The sequence below is a fragment of the Macaca nemestrina genome, chromosome 1, assembly GCF_043159975.1.
Source record: "Macaca nemestrina isolate mMacNem1 chromosome 1, mMacNem.hap1, whole genome shotgun sequence".
Lineage (NCBI taxonomy): Eukaryota > Metazoa > Chordata > Mammalia > Primates > Cercopithecidae > Macaca > Macaca nemestrina.
In genome coordinates, this window is record NC_092125.1 from 36168463 (window position 1) to 36189559 (window position 21097).

At 37.6% G+C, this 21097-nt stretch overlaps 1 protein-coding gene across 9 annotated transcripts in view; it reads left to right on the forward strand.

The window, feature by feature from the left end:
• LOC105484487 (RAS protein activator like 2) overlaps positions 1-21097 on the forward strand; it is a 378824-nt gene that overhangs the window by 293910 nt on the left and 63817 nt on the right. The gene's annotated exons all lie outside the window — the stretch shown is intronic.

Consider the following 21097-nt stretch of genomic DNA (forward strand, 5'->3'; position numbering starts at 1 on the left):
TAGACAGAAGCCACAGCTGTGTTGGGGGAGTGGGGGTAGGGCGGGGGAGTGAAGGGACAAGCCTCTTGCCTATCTCCAAGCCAGGTACCTAGTGAGTTGCAGGGGCAGCCACGGGAAGGAAAGAAGCCTCAGCCTCCCTGCATGGTATGACACACAGGTTTGGTGGCTGGCATGGTGGAACCTGGTAGCCAGTAGACACCCACTGCTGAGTCATAGTCTGGGGCCCCTGGCACCTCTGAAGGTTTATACTTACCTGTAGTTTTTCCTGGTACTGGAGGAAGTGTGACATTAAATAGTAAATAAAAGGCTGCATGGCAAGTGGAGACAAAAACTACTGGAGAAAGGGAAAAGTTTCCTAATTTATAATAGTAGGTTTAATGACATTGTCTTCCTGCTTTTTGAACAGTACCCCCAGCTTTTCATTTTGCACTGAGCCCCTCTAATTACGCTGCAGGTCCTGTCTAGTGCAATAGAGATTCTTAACTCATCTCCTGGTCTCCAATTCCGACTCATCAACTTTAGCCTTCGCTCTGCTACCAGAGTGGTCTCTAAAATCTAAACTCCATCATTACTTGGGCCTCCCTTGCTTGATGTCTTTTAGCTCTCTACGATTCCATGCCCATGAACAAGACTAGTTTCATACATTTTATTTGGCTTGCTCAGTGGTTTCTTCCTCCTCTCTCTTCCTTTCCCCTTCTCTTTCCCGTCATTTGAATGTCTTCAGACAGAACTACCTTTTACTTCAAAAAGTGTCAGTCACCTGCTGAAGGCTTTTGAGTTGAACTTGTGTTGCAGGATGATAAAACCAAAGTTAAATTGGCACTGAGAGCTTTCATTGTCTAATTTTTTACTGCCCTTCCAGACTCATTTCCTAATGCTCAGTATCCTCATTTTCACCCCCAACTCTCTTCAGTCCTGAGTTCCATCTTTACCAAATCTGAGAGTTCCCCAAGCAAGTTTTCTATGGTCTCTTTACACATTTCTGCCTAGGAAGTTCACCTTCCATCCTTGCTAAAAGTATTCTCATCCATTAAGACTCAATTCCAGTGTTTCCTTACCTCTTCTAGGCAGCATTAACCTTGGCCGTCTCTGTCCTTCCACAGGAGTGTACGTTTATCCATTATAGCACCGATACTATTATATGGTAGGGTTGTCTTTCCTCCTCTGTGATATTCTAGTTGGTGGTCTCCAGAATAGGTCGTGTATACTTCAGAGGATACACAGACAATTCATTTGAGGGGGATGCAGAAAGGAAATATATGTTTGATTTTTTTTTAATTTGCTCTTTAAAAATTTTATGTTATTGAATGTTTTATAGTCATACATCAGTAAATCATTTTATAAGTATATTTTATTAGGAAGGCACACTCAACAATATTTTATTTATTTCATAGTCAAAATTAATTAATTAATTTTGAGACGGAGTCTCAGTCACTCAGGCTGGAATGCAGTGGTATAATCTCAGCTCACTACAACCTCCGCCTCCCATGTTCCAGCGATTCTCCTGCCTCAGCTTCCCGAGTAACTGGGATTACAGGTACGTGCCACCATGCCTGGCTAATTTTTCTATTTTTAGTAGAGACGGGGTTTCACCGTGTTGGCCAGGCTGGTCTTGAACTCCTGACCTCAGGTGATCCACCCACCTCGGCCTCCCAAAGTGCTGGAATTACGGGCGTGAGCCATCCCACCCAGCCAATAGTCAAAATAATTTAGAAACCACTCTCCTAGAAGACAAGAACTGTATCTTATTCATCTCATAACTTCAGCACTGACCTTTTAGTTTTCCTAATCTGTTTATGAAAACTGATTTAATATATGGGTGGTATTCATGATTACCGAAAGTATGCACATTGCAAAGATATTGACCTCTTATGCCATAGTTTCTTCATCATTAGTTGGTCGTTTTTAATTAATCAACATTGTGTACTGGTTTTTATAAAGGATCTACAATAAATCTGTTAAGTGAAATAGAATTAAGAAGGATGGAATGTAGTGTGTAGCAAGAACTTCTTTGGAAGTCCTATGAGAATAATGATAGAGAAACTCATGGAGAGTATCTTAGTTTGCTTCTCATTTAAGGTATAATTGAATGTGTAAGAATGTGGTCTGCCTCTCAACTCTTTAAAAGTTCCATGGGGCTGGGCATGGTGGTACATGCCAGTAGTCCCAAGCTGCTTGGGAGCCTGAGGCAAGAGGTTCACTTGAGCCCAGGAGTTCAAGGCCGTAGTGCGGATGATCATTCTGTGAATAGCCACTGAACTCCAGCTTGAGCAACATAGCGAGACCCCATCTCTAAAAAATACTAATACTAATAATAAAAAAATTAAGGTAAATGGGGAAAAAAGACAATACAGTCAGCAGAAGTGAAGATGAAAACCTGATAATCTGTCCTAGCTACCTGGGCTTACATATTATGCAGTCAGTGAGACAGTTGTTATTCGTAAACTTTTTCATTAAAATAAGGTGGTTACAGTTGAAAAAGACCCTGAGCTTTTCTGATCATAAGATTTAGGGCCTGCGTCACCCTGCCTTTTTAACTCTGTCAGAGTGTCAGAACAAAGATTTCATATTATTAGCTTTCAAGGATTTGTACCTAGAATAGGCAAAGGAATGATAAAAGAACTGTATTTTTTACTGTTGTTCAGCTAGCATCTCACTTGTATGATCGAGAGCAAATTGTTTGACTTCCTCTAACACCTATGATTTTTTTGTAGTAATGAAATATACAAATATTTTAAGATCTTTGGAAGTTTGCAGATAAAAAGATACTATAAACTGGATGTGGTGGCTGATGCCTGTAATCCCAGCACTTTGGGAGGCCAAGGTGGGCAGATCACTTGAGGTCAGAAGTTCAAGACCAGCCTAGCCAACATGTTGAAAGACCATCTCTACTAAAAATACAAAAAATTAGCCAGGTGTGGTGGCATGCGCCTGTAATCCCAGCTACTCGGTAGGATCACTTGAACCTGGAGTGAGCAGTGAGCTGAGATAACGCCACTGCACTCCAGCCTGGGCAACAGAGCGAGACTTCATCTAAAAAAAAAAGGACCAACATATATATTATATATATTAAGGACCAATTTGTTAATATTTTGGTGCCGAATTTACGATGAAAAAACTGCAGTATTACAAACAGTACAAAGAGTATAGTTAGGAAATACCCTCTAGAAGTAATAAAATATGTCTAATACAGTCTTTTCAGTAATGCATTTCCCTACTTCTTTTCCCCTTCATTTTATATCCTTAGGAAAAAAAAGTCCTATCCTGATAGACATTAGTAACAGTAATTACATTGTTTCACATTATACCTTTTGCTCATGACCATCCATAATGTGGATTTTTGGTACATTTTGTTTCAACAGAGGCAGTAAGAATTTTATCTTTTTCAATAACTAATAGGCTCAAAAGCCCCCCTCCTTCTCTGATGCTGTTATTCTTAGAGTCCTATAAATGAGAGATGGAAAACTTCAATTAAATTCATCTAGTCCATCTCCCCTGACAACGAAAAAAATGTATTTCACATTATGTTATCTAATGCTTTTTTCAGGCCTTCCATGATAACCTCTGAGAGACTGTCCAATAGGCTAATAGACCTCACTTTGAGGTCTTTGTTTTGACCCATCATTTCTCATTATTATATTCATTACAGCCATCATCCTTAATATTCATACTTTGTGAACTTGAGTGAGATTAGCACAGTCTCTGTTAGTCATAAGAAAATCAACATACTATACTCTATAGAGTATGACATTCAATTTACAATAAAATTTTTAAAAAATCAGTGTATACCTCATTATCAGGAACTGAAGTGTTCTACAGAAGTGAATTTTCCAGATACTAAACTTTTCTTCCTTAACCACCAGATTTAGTTTTGTTTTAATAATTTTAAGGGGTTTTCCCTCCTGTGTGTTATTTCCCTACTTTCTTGAGTGAATTCAACTTTTCTTAATAATTCATGTTAATCATTATCAGCATTCTGCAAATACGTATTTAGTCCACTGTATGCAAAGCATTACAGAAATACAAAGATGAGCTCAATGTGTTTGTTTTCTGTTTGCCTTCAGGAGTTAAGATTCATAGGGCATATAAAACAGGAATAGAATTAATTATAGGTCAAGATAGGGGAAAACAGTAGTATAAATAAAAAGTTTACATAATCACAAGTGTGAGAGACATTACAGTAATCAGGAATGGTTTTCTCAGGAATTGGTATTTGAAATAAATAATATAAGGACAACTGAGTAACCATGTGGAAAAAGGTAATATTAGATGTATATCTCATACCTTACACAAGAGTAAACTCCAAATGGATTAGGGATCTAAAATGTGAAAAAAAAAAGTATACCTACTAGGAAACATGGATGAATTCTCTAACCTTAATGCAGGGAAAAACTTTCTATGATGGTTACTGAAAAGCCAGAGGCAATTTTTAAAAATCGATTGATAAATTTGATTACACAAAAGAAAGTTTTTAAATAATTGCATGACAAAAAGTATAAGAAGGTTAAAGCTGAAAGACAACCAATGAATCAATTGGGAGAAAATATTTACAACATATAAGAAACTATTAAGGCCGGCGCAGTGGCTCATGCCTGTAATCCCAGCATTTTGGGAGGCCGAAGCAGGCAGATCACCAGGTCAGGAGTTCAAGACCACCCTGTCCAACATACTGAAACCCCATCTCTACTAAAAATACAAAAAATTAGCTGGCGTGGTGGTGGGCACCTGTAATCCCAGCTACTTGGGAGGCTGAGGCAGGAGAATTGCTTAAACCTGGGAGGTGGAGGTTGCAGTGAGCTGAGATCGTGCCATTGCACTCCAGCCGGGTTGACAGAGCGAGACCCCTTCTCAAAAAAAAAAAAAAAAAAAAAATTAAGGTACAAGTGACTAAGACCCAATAGGAACACTGAAGAAAAGTTTTCCTGAAGAAAAGACATGAATAGGTAATAGGTAAAAATGTTTCTGAACATATGAAAACAATGTTCAAATTCACTTATAATCGGAGAAATGCAATTTTTTGTTTGTGTGTTTGTTTTTTGAGATGCATCTCGCTCTGTCGCCAGGCTGGAGTGCAGTGGTGACATCTCGGCTCACTGCAACTTCTGCCTCCTGGGTTCAAGCAATTCTCCTGCCTCAGCCTCTGCAGCAGCTGAGACTACAAGCACGCACCACCACGCCCAGCTAGTTTTTGTATTTTTAGTAGAGACAGATTTTCACCATGTTGGCCAGGATGGTCTCAATCTCTTGGCCTCGTGATCTGCCCGCCTTGGCCTCCCAAAGTGCTGGGAGTACAGGCGTGAGCGACCTCGCCTGGTCCTTTTTTTTTTTGGAGTCTCGCTCTGTCGCCCAGGCTGGAGTGCAGTGGCACAACCTCAGCTCACTGGAACCTCCGCCTCCCAGGTTCAAAGGATCTTCCCACCTCAGCCTCCTGAGTAGCCAAGTCTACAGGTACACGCCACCACACCCAGCTAATTTCTGTATTGTTTGTAGAGACAAGGTCTCACCATGTTGGCCAGGCTGGTTTCATACTCCTAGGATCAAGCAATCCTCCTGCCTCATCCTCTTGAAGGGCTAGGATTAGAGGGATGAGCCACAGCACCCAGCCGAGAAATGCACATTTTAAAACAACATTTAAACATTTAAATGTTTAAATGCACATTTAAAACAACATAGAAATATTATTTCACCTTTCAGTCTGACACAGACTATAAAGGATGACAACGATTCAGTTGGCAAGGTTGTGGGAAACAAACACTCTCATACATTGTTGAAGGGAAGGCAAACTGGTACAACCCTTCTAGAGGGGATTCGGCAAGATTACATATACACTTACCTTTTGACCCAGCATCCCATTTCTAGGAATCCAAGCTGAAGGTACATCTCCACCATTATGAAAATACATATGCACAAAGTTATTTATGCAGCATTGTTTTTTAATTGCAAAATATTGTAAACAGCCTATATGCACATTCATAAGAGGGTGACTAAACTATATGTGGAAAGTAGAATAGTGGTTCCTCCCCCATCTCCCAAGATGTCCACATCCTAATACATGGAAATTGTGAATATGTTATCTTATGTGGCAAAAGGGACTTCTGTAATTAGGATTAAGACTAAGGACCTTGAGATAGGAACATTATCCTAAATTATCCAGATGGATCCAGTCTGATCACGAGACCTTAAAAGCTGAAAAGCTTTCATAGAGATGCAACATTGCTGGCTTTGAAGATGGAGGAAAGGCCATGAGCCAAGGAATGTGGGTGGCCTTAAAAGCTTGAAAAGGCATAAGACAGATTCTCCCCTAGAGGCTTCAGAAAGGAATGCAGACCTGCTGACACTTTGATTTTAGCCGGATGAGACCTGTGTTGGAATTCTGACTTACAGAACTGTAAGATCATAAATTTGTACTGTTTAAACCACATTTGTTTTAATTTGTTAAAATGGCAGTTGAAAAATGATACAGTGGAAAACTGGTGAAATTAGAATTAGGGCTGTGTTTAGGTGAGTATAGTACCTATGTTAATTTCTTAGTTTTCATAATCATACTATGGTTATATAAGATAATATTAGGGGAAGCTCAGCAAGGGAAAACTCTATACTATTTTTCCAAATTTTTTGTAAATCTGAAATTACTTCATATCTAAAGGAAAAATAACTAAGGATTCCTTCCCTCCTCAGTGTCCTTTCCCCACTCTACCTCATTAACATCCCCTTAAAAAGTTGCCATGTCATCTTGTTATTTGTGAATTTCCAACCAAGCTTTTAACTCAGTGGTTCCCAAACTATATGTCCACATAAAGACTTGTTTGTAAATGTTTATGGCAACTTTATTTTTAATATCCCAAAACTGGAAACAACTTGAATATCCATGAGTTGAGAAATGGTTAAACAAATTTTGGTATACCCTTACAGTGGAATAAAAAGGAGGAAACTATACATGCAACAGCATGCATAAATTTCAAAAACAGTATTCTAAGTAAAGAAAGACTACATAGTGCATAATTCCATTTATATGACATTGTGGAAAAGATAAAATTATAGGAACAAGTCAGATTAGTGGTTTCCAGGGGCTGAGGGTGAGAAGAAGGGATTGACTGGCTACAGAAAGGCATGAAAACTTTTGGGGTGATGGAAATGTTCCGTATCTCACTTGTATTGGTGCAGCATACATTTATCAAAACTCATCAAACTGTACATGCAAAAATAGAGATTTGTGTTTTGTAAATTACACCTCAATAAACCTGTTTTAAAAGAAATGTTTTAAAACAAAATACATAAAAAGTTGGACATAAAAGGTTTGAAATAATGTAACAAAAAGGTAATAAAAATCTGACATGACACATGCATGAAAATGAATCTCTAAGAATGTAGTTAGTTAATAAAGTATGCTAGATATCTTCCATTGGTCCCTCTAGCAGATCTTAACATGTCAATATGTGTTTTAACATGTTATAACATAATACCTATAATATAATATATGTTTTATATTTTAACAATAATTATACGTAATATAGCATAATGACATCAATGTGTCAACATCAGTTATATCTGATTAATGGATATGTGTTTATTAATTTCTGTGCTTTGTATGTTTAAAAGTTTCATAGTAAAAGTTTTAGTTAGCTTAATTAAAAAAATAACATTGAATGCTTGTTAAAAATGTAGATCACTGTGCCCCAATCCCCAAGATTCCGATATATCAGATCTGGGCTAGAAAAACAATTGTGATTTATGACAGAACCTTTTCTCTTTCCTTTTGATGCTTAAATTTGAAAAACAAAAACAAAAAGCCTGTCAGAGGATAAACTACCCATACTAAAACTAAACTATAATGCACTTTGCAACTATTTCTTGTTTTGTTATTCTTGTCATCTACAGTTTCCCTTCCTGTTTGGACTTCCAAATAACCAGAAGACAAACTAAGTAAAATATAAAGACTAGAAAGTAAACTTTAACGTTTTTAGTTACTCTTCTCCTTTTTCCTTGTTAATTTTTTAGAATTACATTTTAGTCAACATTTAGTGAATATCTACAAGTTCCTAAGTTATATTAAGAGAGCAAGGAAGGGAATTATTTATATATGACACAGCTTTTTTTCTCAGGTATTTACAATCCATAATAAAACAAACTAAAATATGTAAAATACATAGAGATTTTAATATACTAATAAACTAAAATTTGAAAAGCAAGAATGAAAACAGTTCTCACCTGGGTCCTTTCTAGTTGACAAGGTGGCATTTTTGTACTGTGAATCAGGTAACATTTTGAGAAATTGCCATTTAAAAATACTTAACCACTTAGAATTGCTATAACATTATCCCTAATCCCTGTGTGATCACTGATGTGAAAAAGTCTCAAGCAGAATTAAAGCAGGGTTTTGTTGCATATCCCTACATTTTTCATGTGAAAGGTGATAACATGTTTCTCTGTCTCCACTTCTCCCTGTCTTAAGAGAACACAGCACTGCTAGGATGCTGGCAAGGCAGTGTCCCTTATTACCGCCACTGAGGCTTCTGAGAGCAGTTGCATAGCAGCAGTTTTATTTCAGTTACCAGTCATTCCCAGCTAGCCAAGTTCAGTCTTCAGGGAATACTCCAGTTTGCAGGTGGCCAACAACTTCAGTTATCATTGTCTTAACATTTACCAAGCTCCAGAGAAAGGCAATATTTGGCTTTTTCTTTCACTGACTGTTGCTAATTTTAAGCCTTATTTTGAAAGAAAATAATGAGTACCAACTAATTAAATCATTTTAGTTGTATCAATTGCTATGACAATGTAGCTTTTTTTAAAAATATGAGGTTTTTACTATTTTTAAGACTTGTAAATGGTAGCAACAGCATTTCAAAAAATTGGATAGAGTAGGATTTGTTTTGAGTGTTTGATTAGTATGCTTTCAGATTAGGTTGGTGTCAGAAGGATGAAATCAGTTTATTTACGTTCTTTCTTTCCTTTGTTTCCATTTAGACTGAAACATCATTCACACTCTTCCCATTTTTATAAGGCATGGATATCATAACTGTGAAAGAGAAAAAAGCATTTTTCTCTTGGTATCCATCTATTTTTAAATTTTATATTTGGATTTTAAAATTTTATACTCAGTGACCACAGAATCAGTTACATGTAAAAGCCATTTCAATAAGGTTTTGATTTTACTTCAGTTTAATTATATAGCTAGAAATCCTTGGGGCAAATTCTTGTAAGTCAAATGCCACACTAGCAGTTTTTTTGTTTTTTAGGTTTTTTGTGGGGGTTTTTTGTTTTCTTTTTTTCCCTCATATTTTGAATTGTCATATTACATTTCTGGCTGTTTATGATACATAATTCTATAATAAGGTATGTGTAGAAGTTACATATAATACATATGGGGAAAATAAGTTGTTATAGTACTTAAAGTATTTGATGTGGAATTAGAATGTCGAGAATTCATATAGCACAGTGGTTAGAAAGGAAGGGTTCCAATGTGGGGCTACGTAGACTTAAAGTTCTCCTCTGCCATTTAGCATCTGTGTGACCTTGGTAAAGTCATGTATCTTCTGTATTAGTCTGTTTTCACACTACTATAAAAAACTACCTGAGACTGAGTAATTTATGAGGAAAGAGGTTTAATTGACTCACAGTTCCACAGCCTTAACAGGAAGCATGACTAGGAGGCCTCAGGAAATTTACAGTTATAGCGGAAGGAGAAGAAGGACCTTCTTCAAGTGGAGGCAAGAGAGAGCAAGCTGGGAAGTGCTACACTTTTAAACCATGGGAGGTGGTGGGAGAAGATTGCGTCATGGGAGAGGATTTCCCCTATGCTGTTCTCATGATAGTGAGTGAGTGAGTTCTCAGATGATCTGAGGACACACGGCATATGATTTTTCAGTTCTGAAAGCAATTTTTGAGCCCCTACTAAATACCAGGTAGCAGACCTGCCCTGGGAACACAAAGATTGCAGGGTTTAGTGAGGATGACACATAAGTGGGCATGCACTGTGCTAAATGTAAGGCTATCTCTCTATAAAGCACAGAAGAGGGGCACGTAATCTAGGGCAGGGTCAGGTAATGTCAAAAAAGACACCCTAAAAGAGATCTTTCCTCAACTCTATCAAAAAGAATGATTCAGCCAGGGAGAAGGAAGAGAATATGAGCAGTGGTAAACATGCATGGTGAATATAGAGAATTGCAGGTATTTCAAGTTAGTGGAGGATGAAGTATGAAGTGGAATGACCAGGGATCAGGCTGGAATAGTAAGTCGTTACCAGATGATACTCTAATATAGGCAGAACTCTTACCAGGGCCATTCTTAGCTGCTTTTAGGTACCTTTGGGTTAATTATCCATCCCTTCACCAGTCAGATGGATCCAGGGCAGAAAGATTGCATGGCAGAAAGCACAGTGACCTGAATATGTAAGGAATTGCTCAGAAGGGGGCAATGGGCAACTGGGCTTGACATGTACTTTGTTGTTTCACAGAAGAGGATAATGCAGGAAGGCTCATTACATGGTTGGTCCAGGATGGAGGGATAGTAGAAGCCAAACCAAGCTTGGAAACAGTGAATTTTTTTGTGGTTTCATCCTGTACAGCTGTGTGGTCTTCCTAAAGAGCTTCGTCATGGCACCAGGAAGATTGACTTAAACATTGTTTTAACTTTTATTTTGGATAGCTAATCATTAAGAAAATAGAGGGTGTTGGTAATTGAATAGCATCAGATGATTAGCTGTGGAATCTAGGGAGAAGGAAAAGAGAGCAGGAAAAAACAAGGGACAGGGAGAAAATGAGGTGGTCCAGAAAGTGAAGGTTTCTGTTAGGTTCAAGAGTAGATTAATGTGGAGAAAGAGATATATGAAAGACATGTGATTAGGGAGGAAATCAGAGAAAAAAAATTGCTGTTTAATATGTCTGAGGATCTCTGAATGATGATAAAATCTAGTGTGTAGATAGAACAGTGGGTGGCTAAAATATAGAAGAATGAAGCTGGATCCTCATCTCTCACGTTATACAAAAATCAACTCAAGATGGATCAAAGACTTACATCTAAGACCTGAAACCATAAGAATTCTAGAAGATAACATTGGAAAAACTCTTCTAGACATTGAGTTAGGCAAAGACTTCATGACCAAGAACCCAAAAGCAAATGCAACAAAAGTAATGATAAATAGATGGGACCTAATAAAACTAAAAAGCTTCTGCACAGCAAAAGATATCAGAATCAGTAAACAGACAACCCACAGAGTGAGAGAAAATGTTCGCAAACTGCATCTGCCAAACGACTAATATCCAGAATCTACCAGGAACTTAAATCAAGAAAAAAAACAAATAATCCCGTCAAAAAGTGAGCAAAGGACATGAATACACAATTCTCAAAAGAAGATATACAAATGGCCAACAAACGTGAAAAAAAAATGCTCAGCATCACAAATTATCAGGGAAATGCAAATCAAAACCACAATGAGATAACCACCTTACTCCTGCAAGAATGACCATAATTAAAAATAAAAAAATAACAGATATTGACATGGATGTGGTAAAAAGGGAACACTTTTACACTGCTAGTGGGAATGTAAACTAGTACAACCACTATGGAAAACAATATACAGATTCCTTAAAGAACTAAAAGTAGAACTGCCATTTGATCCAGCAATCCCACTACTAGATATCTACCCAGAGGAAAAGAAGTCATATGAAAAAGACGCTTGCACACATGTGTATAGTAGCACAATTCACAATTGCAAAAATATGGAACCAGTCTAAATGCCTATCACCTAATGAGTGGATAAAGAAAAGTATTCCACACACCGTGGAATACTACTCAGTCACAAGGAATGAAATAAAAGAATGAAATAATGGCATTTGCAGCAGCCTGGATGGAGTTGGAGACCATTATTCTTAGTGAAATAACTCAGGAATGGAAAACCAAACATTGTATGTTCTCACTTATAAGTGGAAGCTAAGCTGTGAGGACACAAAGGCATAAGAATGATATAATGGACTCTGGGGACTTGGGAGGAAGGGTGGGAGATGGGTGAGGGATAAAAGACTACACATTGTTGCAGTGAGCTGAGATGCTGCCACTGCACTCCAGCCTGGGCGACAGAGCAAGACTCCATCTCAAAAAGAAAAAAAAAAAGACTACACATTGGGTACGGTCTATACTGCTCAGGTGATGGGTGCCCCAAAATCTCACAGATCACCACTAAAGAACTTTTCCATGCAATCGAACACGATCTGTTGCCCTAAAACTATTGAATAAAAATAAAAATTGAATTTAAAAAAATGAGTGGGTGGAGAGACGACATGCAGAAATGGCACACCTCAGGTGGCTGAAGGAGAGAAATGTATTTGGTGTCTGCCATATTTTTGCAACCTTCAGTGACACTTTTGTCCATGTCACTGATCTTTCTGGCAAAGAAACCATCTGCTATGTGACTGGTGGGATGAAGGTGAAGGCAGACGAGATGAATCCTCGCCATGTGCTGCTATGTTGGCTGCCCAGGATGTGTCCCAGAGGTGCAAGGAGCTAGGTATCGCTGCCCTACACATCAAATTCTGGGCCACAGGAGGAAATACGACCAAGACCCCTGGACCTGGGGCCAGTCGGCCTTCAGAGCCCTTGCCCACTTGGGTATGAAGATTGGGCGGATTGAGGACGTCACCCCCATCCCCTCTGACAGCACCCATGGAAAGTGGGGTTGCCATGGTCACAGTTTGTGAACAGGACTCCTCAAACTATTTTCTGTTAATAATTTGCCATCGTGTTAAAAAAAAAAAAAAAAAGTGGGTGGCTGAAGGGGAGGATACTGAGTAATGGAGTCAAGGAATTATGAAGCTAGGGTACTAGACATCACTATTTGGTTATTTTCTAGCATGGTGTTAAGAGACAGAAAAATATTACAAGCTAGGGGCTAAAGTTCTTAATGAATAAAGGAAAGTGAAAGAGAGATTGAAACATGAGAGCAACAAAGAGAGATGAAGAATACTAAATCAAGATGGTGTGTACCTTAAAAAATATGCATTTACTCCAAACCATGATTTCATGGAAGATCGATTTGGAAACAGTCATGGTAAGCTAGGTAAAGTCCAGCTACCTCTTCCTGGGTACCACTGAATATTGGGTAATGGAGAATGAAAAAACTTCAACTAACTAGAGCTCTGAGAGAAACAGTTTCTCGGGTTAAAACCATGCTTCGACCGGGCGCGGTGGCTCAAGCCTGTAATCCCAGCACTTTGGGAGGCCGAGGCGGGCGGATCATGAGGTCAGGAGATCGAGACCATCCTGGCTAACCCGGTGAAGCCCCGTCTCTACTAAAAAATACAAAAAACTAGCCGAGCGAGGTGACGGGCGCCTGTAGTCCCAGCTACTCGGGAGGCTGAGGCAGGAGAATGGCGTAAACCCGGGAGGCGGAGCTTGCAGTGAGCTGAGATCCGGCCACTGCACTCCAGCCTGGGCGACAGAGCGAGACTCGTCTCAAAAAACAAAAAAACAAACAAACAAAAAAATGCTTCATTTACCTCAAGGAGATGGCCACAAAATTTTGAAAGGTTTCACTACCTCCAAGAAGTGTTACTGACCATTCTGTACAATCTTAACCTTTTTCTTATCTGTGTTCCTAAATCAGCCATAATTTCATGTATATATTTGTCAAGGACTTACTAAAGTTTAGACATTGTGGTAGATGTTAACGTAAATATAACATTATGCCATCTCCTCAAAAGTTTAAATGCAAGACTTCTTGTTTTTGAGATAGGAAAACCTCAACTGTAATTTATGAAATACTGGAGGCTTTGTGTGTCCAAGTCTGAGAGATAAAAACTGCAGGGGTATTCATTAATGGAGAGGCCACAATTTTAAAAAATTTTACCTCCTGGAGTCCTACCAGGTTCCTAACTGATAAGAAGGAAGGAAAATCCCCAATTCCAGCCCTCTCTAGCCATCCCCTTCCACCTAAGTGGAGTGGGTGAGGTGAGGGGCACTGAGAAGCACTTACGAAGTTCACAGTCCAGAAACACAGACTCATTAAAACGCTGAGATCTAACAGGACTTCAGAATGTTTTCCCCCACCTTACTACTGCATTACTAAAAGCCTGTTTACTGCAGTTCCTGTCACCTAGTACAGCATATACAGCTAGCAAGAAAAAAATTACTGAACATACTAAAAGGCAGAAAACAGTTTAAAGAGACAGAGCAAGCATCAGAACCAGCCTCACATAATATTGAAATTATCAGATCAGAAATTTAATGCAATTATGATTAATATACTAAGGGCTCTAATGGATAAAGCAGATAGCATGCAAGAACAGGTGGACAATGTAGGAAGAGAGATAGAAATTATAAAAAAGAAACAAAAGGAAATGCTGGAAATCAAAAACACTGTAGCAGAAATGAAGAATGCCTTTTATGTGCATATTAGTAGACAGGACACAATTGAGGAAAGAATTTCTGAGTTTGAGGACATCTCACTAGAAACTGACAAGACTGAAAAGCAAAGAAAAAGAAGACTGCAGAATAAACAAAAAACAGAACAGACCCAGAGGAACCTTAAGTACGTATTACTAAGTGAAACAAGCCAATCTAAAAAGGCTGCAGTATGATTCCAACCACAGATGCTCCTTGACTTACAATGGGGTTATGTCCAAATAAGCCCATTGTAAGTAAAAAATATCCTAAATTGGAAAGTATTTAACATCCTGATGAACCCATCATAAATCAAAAAATTGTTCAAACCATCTTAAATGGGGGACTATCAATGTATGACATTCTAGAAAAGGTAAAACTATGGAATCGGTAAAAAGATCACTGTTTGCCAGGGGTTGGGGTGTGGGAGGTGCTGCGGGATGAAGAGGCAGAGCACAGAGGATTTTGAGTAGTAAATGTGGTCTGCATAATACTGTAATTGTGGATACATGTCACCATACATTTGTCCAAACCTGTAGAATGCACAACACCAATAGGAAACCCTAAAGTAAACTATGGAATATGGGTGATGATGATGTCAATGTAAATTCGTCAATTGTGACAAATATTCCAGTTTGGTAGGGGATGTTAGTAGGAGTGGCTATGCATGTGTAAAGGGAAGGGGAGGAACATTGGAAATCTTTATATCTTTTATTCAGTTTTGCTGTGAATCTAAAACTAAGTTAAGAAATATTCTCTCTGCTTCTATCTTCTGAAAGACATTGTAGAGAATTGGTATCATTTCTTCCTTTAATATTTCATGGAATTCACCAGTGGAACCCATCTGGGCCTAGTGCTTTTGTTTTGTAAGGTTATTAATTATTGACTCAATTTCTTTAATAGATATAGCCCTATTCATATTGTCTATTTCTTCCTGTATAAGTTTGGCAGATCGTGTCTTTCAAGGAATTGATCTGTTTTACCTAGATTATCAAATCCCTTTGCACCATTTTAATGTCCATAAGACCCATTGTGATGTCCTCTCTTTTATTTCTAATATTAGTCATTTGGGTACTCTCTATTTTTTTCTTAGCCTGGCTAGAGACTTACAAATTTTATTGTTCTTCATGAGGAACCAACTTTTGATTTTATTGATTTTGTCTATTGATTTATTGTTTTCAATTTCATTGGTTCTGCACTAATTTTTATTTCTTTTCTTGTGTTTGCTTTGGATTTAATTTGCTCTTTTTTTTCTAGTTTTCTAAGGTAGAAACTTAGTATTGGGTTTAGATCTTTCTTCTTTTCTAGTATATGCATTCAATGCTACAACTTTTCCTCTAAGCACTATTTTTACTGCATACCACAAAATTTTGATGTTGTGTTTTCATTTTTATTTCATTCAGTTCAAAGTGTTTTTTAATTTCTCTTGAGATTTCTTTTTTGAGTCATGTGTTGTTTAGAAGTATGTTGTTTAATTCCCACATATTTTGGGGTTTTCTAGTCATCTTTCTATTACTGATTTCTAGTTTAATTCCATTATGGTTTGAAAGAAGACATTGTATGATCTCTTTTCTTTAAATTTATTAATGTGTGTTTTATGCCCAGAATTGGATCTGTCTTGGTGAATGTTCCATATGAGCTTGAGGAACCTCTATTCTGCTGTTGTTGGATAAAGTAGTCTATAGATGTCAATTATATTCAGTTGATTACATGGTGTTTTGGAGTTCAGCTATGTCCTCACTGATTTTCTGCCTGCTAGATCTGTCCATTTCTGATAGATAGGTGTTGCAGTCTTCAACTATATAGATTTATCTGTTTCTCCTAGCAACTCTTACCAGTTTTACCTCATGTCTCTTTACACTCCGTTATTAGGCATGTGTACATTAAGGCTGTCTTCTTGGAGAATTGACCCATTTATCATTATGTAATGCCCTTCTTTATCCTTGTTAAGTTTTCTTGCTCTAATATCTGCTCTGTCTGAAATTAATATAGCTATGCCTGCTTTCTTTTGATTAGTGTTGGCATAGTATATTTTTTCCATCCATTTACTATTAATCTTTATGTGCTTTTATATTTAAAGTGAGTTTCTTGTAGATGATATATAGTTGGGTCTTGTTTTCTGATCCACACTGACAGTCTCTTTTAATTGGTGTATTTAGACTATTGACATTCAGAGTGATTATTGATTTAGTTGGGTTTCTAACCATATTTGTTAACTGTTTTCTATTTGTTGCCTTTGTTCTGTGTCCTTATTTTTGTCTTCCACTGTTATAACCTTTCACGATTGTAACTGAATGACTTATATGATTCCATTTTCTCTCCTTTCTTAGCATATCAGTTATGCTTATTTTTTAAAAAAATTAGTGGTTTCCCTTGCAGTTTTTTAAGTTTATAACTAACCCAAGTCCATTTTCACATAACACTATACAGCTTCCTAGATAGTATGAGCACCTTATAATAAAATAATCTTAATTCTTCCATCTTGTCATTTGTATCATTAGTATTCATTTCCCTTATATATAAGTATACATAAGCATATATATCATATATACATAAGCATACATACATAAGCATGCATAATTAAATACATTATTGTTATTATTTTGATATTAAATCAATTAAGAAGAAAAGCAAAAGGTTGTTTTATTTTCACTTATTGCTTCTATACTCTTCCTTTTCTTAAGAAGGTCCAATTTCTGACCTATATTGTTCTTTCTCTCTAAGGAACTTCTTTAAACATTTTTTGCAAGGCTGGTCTACTGGCAACAAATTTCCTCAATTTTTTCATGTATGTGAGAAAGCTTTATTTCGCCTTCACTTTTGAAGGATAGTTTTGCAGGTTATAGAATTCTAGGTTGATAGTCTGGGTTCTTTTTTTTCCCTCTCAACACTTTAATATTTCACTCCATTCTCTAGTTTGTATGGTTTCTGAGGAGAAGCCAGATGTAATGCTTATTTTTGTTCCTCTGTACATAAGATGTTTTTTCCTTCTGGCTTCTTTAGGATTTTTTCTTTCTCTTTGTTTTTCTGCAGTTTGAAAATGATATGCCTCAGTGTAGTTTTGGGGGTTGGGATTTTTTTTCTTTTAGGGGTTTTTTTGACATCTATGCTGCTTGGTATTCTCTGAGCTTCCTGGATCTTTGGTTTGGTATATTAATTTGGGGAAATTCTCAGTCATTATTGTTTCTGATTTTCTGCTATTTATTTCTCTTTTCTCCTTTTGGTATTCCCATTACACATGTTATGCCTTTTGTAGTTGTCCTGTAGTCTTTGGATATTCTTTTCTGGGTATTTTTGTTTGCTTGCTTTTCAGTTTTGGATGTTTCTTTTTTTTTTTTTTTTTTTTTTTTTGAGACGGAGTCTGGCTCTGTCACCCAGGCTGGAGTGCAGTGGCGCGATCTCGGCTCACTGCAAGCTCCGCCTCCCGGGTTCACACCATTCTCCTGCCTCAGCCTCCCGAGTAGCTGGGACTACAGGCGCCCGCCACCTCGCCCGGCTAGTTTTTTGTATTTTTTAGCAGAGACAGGGTTTCACCGTGTTAGCCAGGATGGTCTCGATCTCCTGACCTCGTGATCCGCCCGTCTCGGCCTCCCAAAGTGCTGGGATTACAGGCTTGAGCCACCGCGCCCGGCCAGTTTTGGATGTTTCTATTGATATATCCTCATGCTTAGAGATTCTTTCCTCAGCCATGTCCAGTCTACTAATAAGCCTGTGTATAAATTTATATTTAGTGTCTAAATTCTGTATTAAATGACAAGTTCCTTGAGGGCAGAGTTTGTGTTTATCTTTGATTTCCTTACAACTCCTAGTAGAGTTCTCTACAACAAATAGGCATAAATTTTATTAAATACAGTATATCATATTCTGTCATATGAGGTATGATATAATATGTGCCACAAGGCTGGATGTGGTGGCTCACGCCTGTAATCCCAGCACTTTGGGGCGCCAAGGCAGGTGGATCACCTGAGGTTGGGAGTTCGAGACCAGCCTGACCAACATGGGAAAACCCCATCTCTATCAAAAATACAAAATTAGCCAGGTGTGGTGGCACATGCCTGTAATCCCAGCTACTCGGGAGGCTGAGGCAGGAGAATAGCTTGAACCTGGGAGGCGGAGGTTGCAGTGAGCCGAGCCGAGATTGCACCATTGCATTCTTGTTGCCCAGGCAACAAGAGTGAAACTCCGTCTCAAAAAAAAAAAAGTGCCACAAAAAAGGTAGAATTAAATTACTAGATAAGTGAACGTCTACTAATACTGTCTCAGTCAAATGCTTAACTGCATTTTTGTTAGAAATGTATGTATCATTTTTGGTCGACTCCTTGGCCTGGATCTCAACCTAGGTTTTTGAAACAACACTAAGCAATCCTATTAAAATTCTATAAACTTAAGCCTGGTTTGCTGACTACATTTATTAGCAGATGTGGTGACTCATTCTGATTGAGTCATAGAAAATAGTACATAAAGCCTTTGCCTTTATGTACTAATGACTATGACTAATGACAGTGACTCTCCCTAATGACACCAAAATTGTACAGTTGACCCTTGAACAACATGGGGGTTAGAGACACCACCCGCTGTGCAGTTGAAAATTTTCATGTAACTTTTGACTCTCCCAAAACTTAACTAGTGTTAGCCTACTGTTGACTGGAAGCCTTGCCAATAACATATACAGTCAATTAACACATATTTTGCATGATATATGTATTGTATGTTGCATTCTTAAAGTTGTCAACTAGAGAAAAGAAAGTGTTATTGAGAAAATCATAAGGAAGAGAAAATATACTATTTACTATTAGGTGGAAGTGAATCATCATAAAGATCTTCATCCTCATCATCTTCACATTGAGCCTTTTTCCCTTGCCTTCAGTCAATCTCTACATACCTATAATAAGTTGGAGTGAAAAACAGCCTCTAGGGTATTAGGTCTGTGTGATATATACTAGGAGTTTTTACACTTTCTCCTTGGGTGGCCAAAACAATAGGATATAGCATTATAAGTATTACCTTTCAGTAATCTAAATAGTTCTGCTTCTGATTGGGTATGTTTGTTTTCATTTTCCTCTAATCAAAGGAGCAATGCCTGCATGTTTAAAAAATAATTTGGCTTGGTAAAACACTGTAGCAGTCTACACTGACGTTCACCAAGTATTTTCAGTTCCCTTTCTGAGTACCTGGTAGTACTGTATATCCCTTCCTCCATTAAAGTTAGATATGGTCATGTGATTGTTTTGTCAGTGAAATGAGACCAAAATTGACATGAAGCTTTAAGAGCTAGTACATGTACATAATTTGCTATTTTACCTTTATCCTGCTGCAAAAACTGTAGAAGCCCAGATAGAGAGCCTCCCTTAGCCTAAGTTCCTGAATGAGGACAGCATAGACAGGAACTCCCCCAACTGCCAGTTGACCTGCTCCTGGACATGTAACATATTTTATGCCACTAAGATTGGGGAGTAATTAGATAAGCATAACCTAGCTTATCCTGATAAATATAGCCTTCACCCCAAAACAGTGGGCTTTGGTAGTTACTAAAGGAATATAGAAGATTCGATGTGCTAATATTGGCCTAGTATTTCTTTTTCTTCATTACAGAAATGTTTATTGTACACAGCTTATATAAAATGAATTCATCTCAAGATGATTAGAGTCATTCGCCATGTGTCAGAGTATTTTTCTTTGAATTAGAATCTTTGCTTGAGATATTTTATTTTATTTTATTTTATTTTATTTTATTTGTTTTTGAGTTAGGGTTTCATTCTATTGCCCCAGCTGGAGTGCAGTGGTACAGTCATCACTTACTGCAGCCTTGAACTCCTGAGCTCAAGCAATCCTCCCACTTCATCCTCCTGAGTGGCTGGGACTACAGGCATGTGCTACCATGGCTGGCTAAATTTTATTTTATTTTATTTTATTTTTGTAGAGATGGGGTCTCGCCATGTTGCCCAGGCTGGTCTTGAATTCCTGGCCTCAAGCTATACTCTCACCTCAGCCTTTTCAAAATGCTGGAACTATAGGCATGAGCCACCATGTCTGACTGAGAAATTTTAATATGCTTCTATAAGATTCCTTTCACCTGCCAATGATAGAATTGTAAATTTCTTGAAAGTAGTGACCATCATTCATTTTTGCATTTATTCTTTTATTCAACAAACTTTTGTTAAGTGCTCATTATTTGCCAGGTGCAGAGTCAAGGAAGATGTTCAGGGAACTCTAGATAGTTTGGTAAAACTGGCAGGAGGCAGGCAGGGGCCAAAGACTGTAAAGCACTTTGTTAAAGTCTGGAAGCTTTAACAATTTCATAAATTATCTATACTTCATTTTAAAATAGTTTATCCACATTCATTACTTAATTTTATAATGCCATATCCAAGGTGACACAGACCGAGTTTTAACACTTCCGAGACCACCAATACATTGTATTTTACAACTTAGTTAACTCCTTTTTACATATCTTAGAATAAAGCTTTTTTTCTTCTATCAGTATCTTTTAATTTCTCCAGTGCACCAAGTGCCTTCTCACCTGGGGGCCTTTGCACATGCCATTTTCTTTGCCTGTTTTCCCTTAGTTTGGGAAACCACTAGAGGTCATTTGTACTGAAATTGTTGGTACCATCTTCATAGAAAGGAATATATTTGTCTATGTTATATTGTTGTGCTTTGGGAAATCTACCAGTAAAATTAGAAGTTTTTTTTTTCTTCTATAACTAATATAAACATTAAGAAA